This window comes from Sinohyriopsis cumingii, chromosome 2 (assembly GCF_028554795.1).
Source record: "Sinohyriopsis cumingii isolate HCF-2022 chromosome 2, ASM2855479v2, whole genome shotgun sequence".
NCBI classification, from domain to species: domain Eukaryota; kingdom Metazoa; phylum Mollusca; class Bivalvia; order Unionida; family Unionidae; genus Sinohyriopsis; species Sinohyriopsis cumingii.
The window spans coordinates 52,974,944-52,985,668 of record NC_142962.1 but is presented as its reverse complement, the minus strand read 5'-3'; positions in this window follow the sequence as shown (position 1 = coordinate 52,985,668).

The window sequence follows — 10,725 nt, the reverse complement described above, 5'->3', positions numbered from 1 at the left end:
GTCAGTCAGTTAATGTAAAACTTTGACCTCTTTTCTTTTAATCGCTGCTATTTAAACTGCCCAAGGGATAGTTTTATATCAGTTCCAATCATTACGGGTTACCGTTTATACATACTACATGTATGTGCACACTGAATTTTTTAAATAATTTTAAAAATTTTTTTAAGATTACTGAAAATTGTGTTTTCTCGAAACACGACAGGTTTAGAATCTTATTTTTAGCAAAGCTTCCATTTGATTAAAATCAGATCCAAATTTCACCTAGTACAGTGGTGATTTGATTTAGATTGTGCCGTGTTAAGGCATGTATGTCAACATTTTGAAAATACATTTACTCATTTCACCAGCGCGATCAAAGTTTCCTCAGGCAAACAATTTATGTTTCGACAAGCCTGACGGGCACCTCACTTTGAATACAGGGTGGGCCGGAACTAAAGCCAGAGGGGCCCAGGGTGTCGGGCTATCAGATTTGTTTTTAGCACTGCTGGTGTAGATAAAAGATCTGTGAATTGATTGTTGCATTTTGTGGTCACTTACTCGGCCTTCTCCCTATTTTCGTAACTCACACGTTTAACACTTTTCCCAGGATTTAAAATGTCCAAATGTATGTCTGGAACAGCGCCAACTTTTAGTCTAGGCCTAGGATTTGGGTATCCTTGAGCTGCCATTTTTTCATGAACCTCTCGTAACATTCCTTTGAGAAATGTAACAAGCACAGAGTGCTGTATGGTGTTGCTTTGAAATCGACTCGTTTGTAATAATGTATCCATTCTTTCATTATGCCTTTATCTTTCGGAAAAGAAAAAAAAAATGTTGTCCACAGGCTTTTCTTAATGATATATTACACTCGTAAGCAACGCAAAACGACATTGTCTTTTACTCTGTCAACTCTCATTTGGGCTGCTGGAGTCGTTACTATGACATCACATCCCGAAAGTAACCGAATAGGCGCGGCAATTTTGCATACGAGGTCACGGAAATTCAGCTCCTAGAAGATAGGCAATATTTAAATATTGGCATTACGGTCGCAGATGATACTTCAGAATAAGGTTTTCTGCTATAGTACTTTTATTATTATTATATATTTCCACTGATTTCCTTTACATGTATATCTGATCCCGCGTTTAATATGGACGCACCAATTCTCAAAGGTGAATATATACGGGATTATCAGTTTTATTCATACGACGCACGTATCAGATCAACGTGGTCGAATGGAACAACAAGTTCAAGATACAAGCATATATTTCTTACCTGCTGAAGCATTTATTGAGGTAGAATGACAAATTGTAACAATATATAATACTGCATATTATGCTAATAACATAGTTGGTTTTGTTAACAATGGTATTATGGCGTTGTTTGACAGTGATACGTACATAACTGACTGCAAAAAATAGCTGATCTTGGTGTTGTAAGTAGTGTTGCTGGACATGCTGATAAAAAGTTAACTGAAAAAGGAATTGGAGGAACAATAAAAAAGAGAAAGAGGCATAAGACTTTCATGATTCCCCGATCGATGCAGACAAGGTCTGAGACTTCCAGGAACACTTTGTTAATCCGTCCAATGTAAAATTATGATTTAATTGATTTAGATAATAAACTGAAAATATAAAAATTCAGAGGTTTTTTTATGCGCGATCAATTACCAAAACAACCAAACAATATTGAATCAGGACTTAATCTTGATAATAGTTCTGATGCTTGTACTTATTGGGTTGCATACGCAATTGATCCACGTGGAATTGTTTATTTTTATTCGTATAGGGTGGCTCCACCGAAAGAATTTTTAAATTACGTAAACACAATATAAACTCCAGTCTGGTATTCAACATTACCAACACATAAAATAACCGATCTGCCAATATGTGGATTTGAAGCAGTTGCTGTACTCAACGCTATATCTTCATCGACATTACCACCTCATAAAGTCGTGCACTGTTATACAAATAGAAGTTAATCGTTTTAAATAGATCTTAAAGTATAATGGCTGATATTTACAAAAGATCTTCTTCTATCAAGGACAAAAAGTAAAGATGATATTGATTTGCCAAATTACGCGACTAAAGATGAACTTGCCGATATTATGAACCTCTCTGGAGTTGACCGAGATGAAGTTGTTGGATAAATACGGTGTTTTAAATACTAGTAATATCAAATGGAATGACATATTTCGTAGAGTTCTATGTGCTACTACGGATAATATTTCAGCATTCAGCGGTAGAATCAGAGACTCAAATATATCAATCGCAACTTTAAGAAATGAAATTACAAAAAGTGTTACTAATCGTTTATGATCTACCGATGATATATTGACAGGTGAACCAGCATGAATGGAAATAAAATAGTTGTTTTAAGAGATCCAGCATCTGATGAAGATGCCGCAACAAAAAATATATAGACAATAACTATAATACAGTAGATCATAATTAAACACGATACGAGCTGACTATGACGCTCACGTATGTTTTTAAATCGTCGTAGAAACTTTCAAAGACTCAATAAAATCGCAGATAATTTCTTTGGAAGTCCTCCCGCTGCCAACGTGAAACTCGGCGGTATTAAAACAGCTATATCAGATATTGAAACGATTAGAAAAGAAAAAAACTAGAAGATGTTATAAGTGGAGTTTGCTGATATCGTTAACAAATTTAATCTGATTAAAATTCCCCACAAGCAAATTGTCAAAGTGGTATATACACAGTGTCATCAGTATTCTCAACATGGTCACAGCAAAATAACTCTATCAAACATACTGCGGAAGTCACTGGTGTGTATAGTCTGTCCGTGTTCAGCGGTGCAAAATTTAGTATATTTACCACGTATCCATGGTGTCATTCACCCGATAACTTTCTTGGAACCGTGCCTATTGTGTTAAACAAAGGAGACGAAGAAATGTTTATGGTGGAATCATTCGATAACAAATTAACCGCAGCGTCTTACTGATGGTGTCTGGAATTTGTTGCTGAAACACATCAATTGATTGCTAAATAAAATATAATGAGTATTCCTATCAACGTTCAAAGTTTTAGATACAATCAAGCACGTGAACAAAACTAAAAAATATCGTTGACGAGTATACAGTAAAAGTAAAAATTATCGCAGACGTGTAGTTGTCGTTGACTTAATTGTTTATTCAGCATTTGTTGTTATTGCTGGAACCGGTGTATTATTATCAACAATAACATTATCGCCAGTGATAGCACCAGCAGTTGTAATAATTTGTGTTTCAGTTGCAACAATGTTTGCCAGTATTCTTAATATCATTGAAAAAAATATGCACATGCACAAACACATTATTGCATGATCATATAATAAAATTACATACAGCGGCTTTAGCATACTCCAAATTATCCTCGTTATTATCAACAAGTCTTAGTGATGGAAAAATATCAGATTTTGAGTTCACGGAAATAATTAAAATGTACAAAGAAGCAATGACTTTGATATAATCCGCTCCAGATTTAGAAAATCGCGATAAAAATAATGTCAAATTGGAACGAATTACTTCATCAAATTGTAACGAACACACTCAAACAAAAACATCATTGATAACGGTAAGCTCAACTAATCCTGAATTTAATGTTAACTTTCCAACTGCGATTCCAGCGAAAGAAATAGCGTTAGCACAATTATGAGTATACCATAGTTGGCCAAATATCAGATCAAAATCATTTGGGGGATTACAAGCGAATAATTCGCTTGTATTTACAAATAAAAATAAAGACGATAGAACTCCCGATTAGCAAGTTGTCAGAATTCCAACAGGCACTTATCAAATCGAACAAATCAATGATGAATGTCAGCGCAGAATACAGGGGTGATTGTACACCATAATGATAAACTAAATCCAATTGTCGATGAAACATTTATCAAATCATTTTCCGACCTTATTAATTCCGAGTTTAAACAATGAACCAACAAGCTACAAAATTTACTTTCCAGCATCATACAACGTTACAATGATGATGTAAAACAACAAATCACTGAAATACTTTAACATCTAAATCATGTTATGTCAGATCTTAAATATATGAACGAAACCTTTATTCGGAATATGAACCGCCTTGGCGATGAGTCCGATAATCATTATACAAAAACCCAGTACCGCAATGACCCTTAAATAGTTGTTTTTTAATCATTATAAAATAACCAAAATGTGTACTGCACGGATTAACGACGATGAACTAAAAAAATCACTCAGCGATATTATCAACGAAAACTTTCCTAACGTACTTGACTCATGGAAACAAATAACCCCACCGGCATATATTCTCAGGTATAACAATGATCCATGCGGTGGTGGCAGACATATTTCACCAGGAATTGTAAATATAACTTCAACGATCGCAGTTAATCTTATATGTGATGCAACTGATGGCAGCTGTCAAACAGATCTTGAAATACCTAGTCAAGCTCAACAAGGATATTTTTATATACTTTTACACCGCAAGTACCTCCTGGATATTTGATTGTACAAGTGCCTATTAATCCCTTTTATCTGCATTGTCATAATCCGTTATTATCAAGGATACATTTCAAACTCACTGATCAAATTGGACACTTAATTAATTTAAAAAATGAAAATTTTAATATAAATCTGTGCGTGAAATCTTAACAATTTTTAATCATGTAGAGTGTTTCACAATTAAAATTATTTAATCAAGAGGTGAGAAGTTTTATACACAATAAAGAGGTACTTGAAAATGCCATCAGAACAATAATAACCCCACTCCAAGTCAATACAGAATAATTTAGAGTTACTATAATCATTGACGAATATGGCGATGACAAATTTTTGTTGACGCAGGAACAATTAAATGAACTGCAGCGAGAACATATTATTATGATTACATGCGATAGAAATCAGATTATGAATTATGCACATTCTTGTATTGATTTAGATCAGCTTAAAACATATACTGTCTAATTCTTCAGATTGATGGGTAAGTTACCAAAAAAATTGTACAAGTCAAGTCAAATTCATTTTTTATTTGTCAGGAACATTAAAAGTCAGAAGATAATTAACCACGACATTTTCCTAACTTTAATTTTCATCAGTGACTTTGTCAATACTTTCAAAATCCTCTTTCCCATTTTCACTTCGTCACTACTTTTACTAATAACTTTGTCGTTGTTTTAATTTTCACGATTTGACAGAAGCTTTCTTAATTGCCCCAAGCACGTGTTAATAATTTTCTTCGTTTCGTATTCGTGAGCTACTTCTAATCTAATTCTTTCGATCACGCCTGAGATATATACGAAGTTTTTAACTTCCGTATCGTTTACAATAACCAAAGATTGGAACATAGCTTGTTGGATGAATTTTATAAATCAGTACTTTGCTGGTAGTGAATATCTATCTTCAAATTTACGTGTTTGCAATGATTCAAAATCACAAATAATTTTTACTGGATGAAGTTGAAATTTTATTCCGTCTTTATTTAATTTTTTATTGCAGAAATAATATCATTAATATTTCGTAATTCATTATATATATATATATATATATATATATATATATATATATATATATATATATATATATATATATATATATATATATATATATATATATATATATATATATATATATATATATATATATATATATATATATATATATATATATATATAATATTAAAAATAAACCGTAGCATGATGAGCGGTGTTCACCCCACGTGGTTTTTCTTTATGGGCAACATTCTTCCTGAATTATTTTGGTGTCGGGTCCCTTTCTTTCAGTGAGATTGAGACCTTACTGTCCACGGAACATTACTCGCACGTGTATACTGCGTGATTTTTTCACATTCTAGTCCATTCTGAGCTCAATGGAAAATTACTGGCATCGGTTACTGTCCATGCTGACCACAAGGGAAAATTATTGGCACCTGCCACTGTCCATAATTGTAATTGTTTTAAAGCTACCTGTATTACCAGATCTACATGTTTGGCTCTAAGTAATGGCTCGTAAACTGTCTTAAGAGTTATTGAGTTTTTCTCCATCAGTATGATCGATCACAAGATCCTCTTGGAGTGCCCCGTGAAAAGACTCGTAAATAAATTTATGACAAAGATATATTTTTTCTCCCTGTCCTAAATATGAGATACCCAGTATTATTGTCATAACCGACTGTTTTCCTTTTAGTCGACAGTGTATGATGGTACCAACACGAGATGCTTCATAAATTTTGATGATAGTATGCTTTACAAATTCTTTTTGTTCCATTTGTATATAATAATATCATATGTTTAAATGACTAATTGCCTAAAGTTTTATTTTGGAAAATCAAGCCAGATAATCATCAGCGTTTCTTATAACTTTATCATTATTATCGGCGTTGTTTTTTGTCATAGTATCTTTTGAGCTCTCTGTATTTTTACCACCACATTGCACACATAACTGTGTTTTTCCTCTAACTCCAACACAACACTTCAGACACGATTAAAGTCCTAAACTCCCTCTCCATATATTTTGTAAATGATATCCACAAAATTCGTTTACACAAGATTTGTCACAAGGAGTTGTAGAGCGTATCATAAGCCACCTGCATTTGTTTATTGTTTATCAATTTAAATATATACTTGTCTTAATTATAATATGAAGGAGATACAATCCATGATTCAAATTAAGCCTTCTAAAAATCAATTTAATCTTGACAGAATATCCCCCGAGTTTACGATGCGAGGTGTGGTTGATCCGACAAATAAAAGTTTGATTAATTATATTCATGGCGCCAAGAAAGAATTTAATAAGGACGGTGCATCTCATGTGTGGTCGACGTTCAAAATCATACGCAGCACCGATCGTGTCGACAAAGTCGTCGATACTACAATGAACGACTAACGTGTGTCAACGAATATTAATTATCTCGAGGATCAATGATATTGTTTCAGAGTAAAGTTTATTGTATTAGCAGAAACAAACAATACTTGGAATATCAGTGACAAACTTGACCCTGTCCTTCACAATTAAAAAATTGCGTAAGTAGTAAAATTTCCTTACCAGGAATGTTGACTTGTATTGAAAAACCGTATTAGGAAAGAGCGTATCCTGTAATCGCGGTTATTCATGGAATTTATCCGATAAATGATAAACCCAGCGTTAATAATATAAAACCGATAACATTTTCAAAAATAATTGTGTAACCGAATGAGTAACGGATAAAAGACGTAAAATATTAAACGAGTGGAGAGAAATAGTTAAAGATACCGGAGCAACTTTCAGAGACGTCGCTGAATTAGGAAAGAAATATAAATTTCCAATCACAGCAGGATAAATAGAGTTTCTGAGTTTGCTGTCAGAGTCGCTACGGATTCATTTTATATCAACAAGAGTACAGGATTGCTAGAACAACTACCTATCGGCACTTATTCTTCATGGGGTGAACGGAGAATAAAACAAGAAAATATACCTAATTATTCTGAATCCGCCGACGTTGAAATTAAGGGTATTTGTTACCAAATAATTCAAATATTAAAATTGTCATCAGTGCCATCTGTAATTGAACCTGTAGCTAGACATAAAACAATTTATCTCAATGGGCCTGGTTTTTGTTTCAAAACAACTCGTGTGATCGAATTATTCTTGAACAGTTGCTCAGAAATAGTTGTATCAACATCTAGAAACAGACTCTCAAGAGAAATGAGAGAAAGAAATATTAAATCATGCACTTATCATAAATTCTTTCCATGGAAGGGAGATAAATAGACTCCCGAACGAATGGGAGAGAAATATATTCCAGGGATTATTGTTTGGGATGAAATATTCACTGTTTAATTAGAAACATTGAAAACATTTCTTTATTGGTTATTGACACACACAAAAATACTGCTGTAATAATTTGTGACGATCATGGTCAACCACCACCATTTGTTGGATTGTCTCCACATTAATGGCCGAGGAATTTTGTAGATTATTATGAAGAAAAAAATACTGATGATCATAGATGGCTTAATCCAGAATTAAGAGAGTTTAAGTCATTAACCAGACTACAACCGAATAAAATTCAATGTGAAATAGTGCGTGAAATAATTTCAGAAACTCCTATTAATAATTGTTCGAATTTATGGAGACCAAATGATAGTTGCAAGTAGAAAAATAGTTTGTGATACACTTCAACGACAATTATATATGCTACATAAAGAAAAGTTTTCAAATCTACCCGTACCAATTATAATTGATTTAATTTAATTGTTTGTAAGTTTTAATATCTTTTGATTTTTAATTTCATTACTTGTCAAAGTAACGTAATTTTGTTTACTAGGAATTTGATGTTTCCAGAAAACTCAGTTTGACCTGACTCTTTTCATAAACACCTAATAATAGAAACACAGTTTCTATTATAGACTTAGTTTCCGACCTTGATTCATAAATCACTGAGACAAGTAAACAACTTTCTATTTTTATTTTATTCTTAGAGTAAAATGATTGGTTTTTATCAATGTCATACTAGGAGTACGTGATATTAGATGTCAACAGCCTCTGTTTCGTAATTCTGGGTTTTCAGAAATTGCGCAGTATTTAGATTTAATAGTGATGTTTAGAGAAATATATTTCAGTTTGGGTTTTTACCTTGGACACTGGAAAGTGTTTGTTTGTGACCAGTTTGGAGTTATATTTTAATTTTTATTCAAATAATATGTATTCTTAAAGATTAATTCTCTTTCCTGGAAGTATCTGAGTGCTCATACAGAATTCTTGGACAAAGAAATTTATTTAAATTTTATTAGGAATTCAAACACCGGAATATTATTTTCTGTGGTTCACAAAGAACTGTAAACTGAATACAGCATACGTCATCGCCTTCCATTTTTGATTTTTCGGCGGGACTCGAACTTGAATTAATTAAAACATTTCATTAATATGACTTCTAAAATTTAATTTGGGGATTTTTCTTGGAATATTTTGGGATTTGGGTCTTAAAACCGCAAGTTTTTATTGTTCATTTTTACATTGTTTTTCCAGGGAAATAAATTATTTATTAAATGTTTCAAAGCTTGTTGTTTCACTCTTTCTTTTGTTACTGTTTATTAGAGCCTAAACACGTTACATAAGACCAAGATGAGGTTTATATAACGTTTAAAGGTAGTAAATATAATTAGGCCTTGAACTCAGATCTTAAAAATGACAAAAGTCAGGTATATTATAACTCTAGCATGAGTCACGCACATATGTCATGCACAAAAAAGAAGTTAATATAATAATCTCTTCCTTAGTAAAGAAAAACAAATATTTTATACTATAAATCGGTCTTTCACATATTAGTCAACTATACATAGATCTGATATAAATTAAAATTACATAGGAAGATATCTTACGAAAGACACACAATATACACAAAATAAAGCAATAATTTACTTCTATACAAATGAACATGTATTCCTGCAACATCAAACTCCACCACGGCAATCCCTGGTCCGTTTTTTTTTCTCCATTTGTTAATGAAAGTTGGGAGTCGTAATCACTCAAGACAATAATCGGAGAAGGAACTGAACTAATATACACTTCAAAATGTTGCAAACCCACTGAAGTTTAGTTTAAGATGGACTCAAATTCCATTTACTACTGCAATTTAAATGTGTCTTCATTTTCTTAATCTTCACCACCTTTAATGCACAACAGATAAAACGAACATTATCGACTGCTTCATTCAAATGCCTGCTATCTCATATATTACATACCCACTACTGATCAGTTTTTCTACTACTGCATGAAAACAAAACACCGCCCTATTGCTGATAATTATTTCTGGATTTTCAGTGGTATGGTTGAATTCTCTCATATACCTCACAACCGAAACACTGTCATATTAACGTCATATTGAAATCTTGTTACTGAATAATTAAGTGGATTTGATTAAATGCTATAATTGTTGAACTGAAAAATCACGGCAGAAAATAATATGAAATTCGGTAAACAATATGAATAATGAAGCAAAGCGACATCTTGATCAGATCACATTTCACCGTGTATTATTGTACCTAAACAAGAAAATACATTCAATATGTAAAATAGTGATCAGTGTAACCAAAACTGATTAATTTCCAGTACTAAGAATCGATGACTGCCTGCATTGACAAAGCTGGAAGTGCAAAATAAGGCACCAAGTTTGACGGTTTGAAAGGCTTTTTGCAATTTTCAATCACCGAAAAAGCCAATTACATTTTGGCATATGTAACTGCAAAAGGATTTCATCTATATAAAGTGTTAATTGCGACGCATATATTGATGATGTCATCTTCTACAACGATACCTGGAAAGATGGGATGGAAACCACTCAGAAATGTTTTAATCAATGATGCAAATTTGACAAATAATTTATGTAAATATAAATTTTTTCTTGCTTGTGTCGCATTTTAGGACATATTGTGAGACGCGGTAACGTTAAACCTGTAGAAGTTAAGATCAACGATATCTCTGAACTCCCAGTGCATATGAATACAACGCAACGGATTCGATTTTTTAGGTGTAGCCAGATAACATTGAAGATTTTATTCAAAATTCACTATAATTACCGAGACTCGTTCAAATCAGTTTAGTACGTAATTCACGTTTTAAATTTTCTGACAAGTGTCAGGAATCTTTTAACAAATTAAAGGCCATACGTTAAGGTGCAACAGTTCTTTCAGCTCCAAATTTCAGTATATTATTCAACTGTCTGTTCATGCATAAACCTCTATAAGTCTTTCTGTTTCATTATGAAGTGAGGTGATATGTATGTT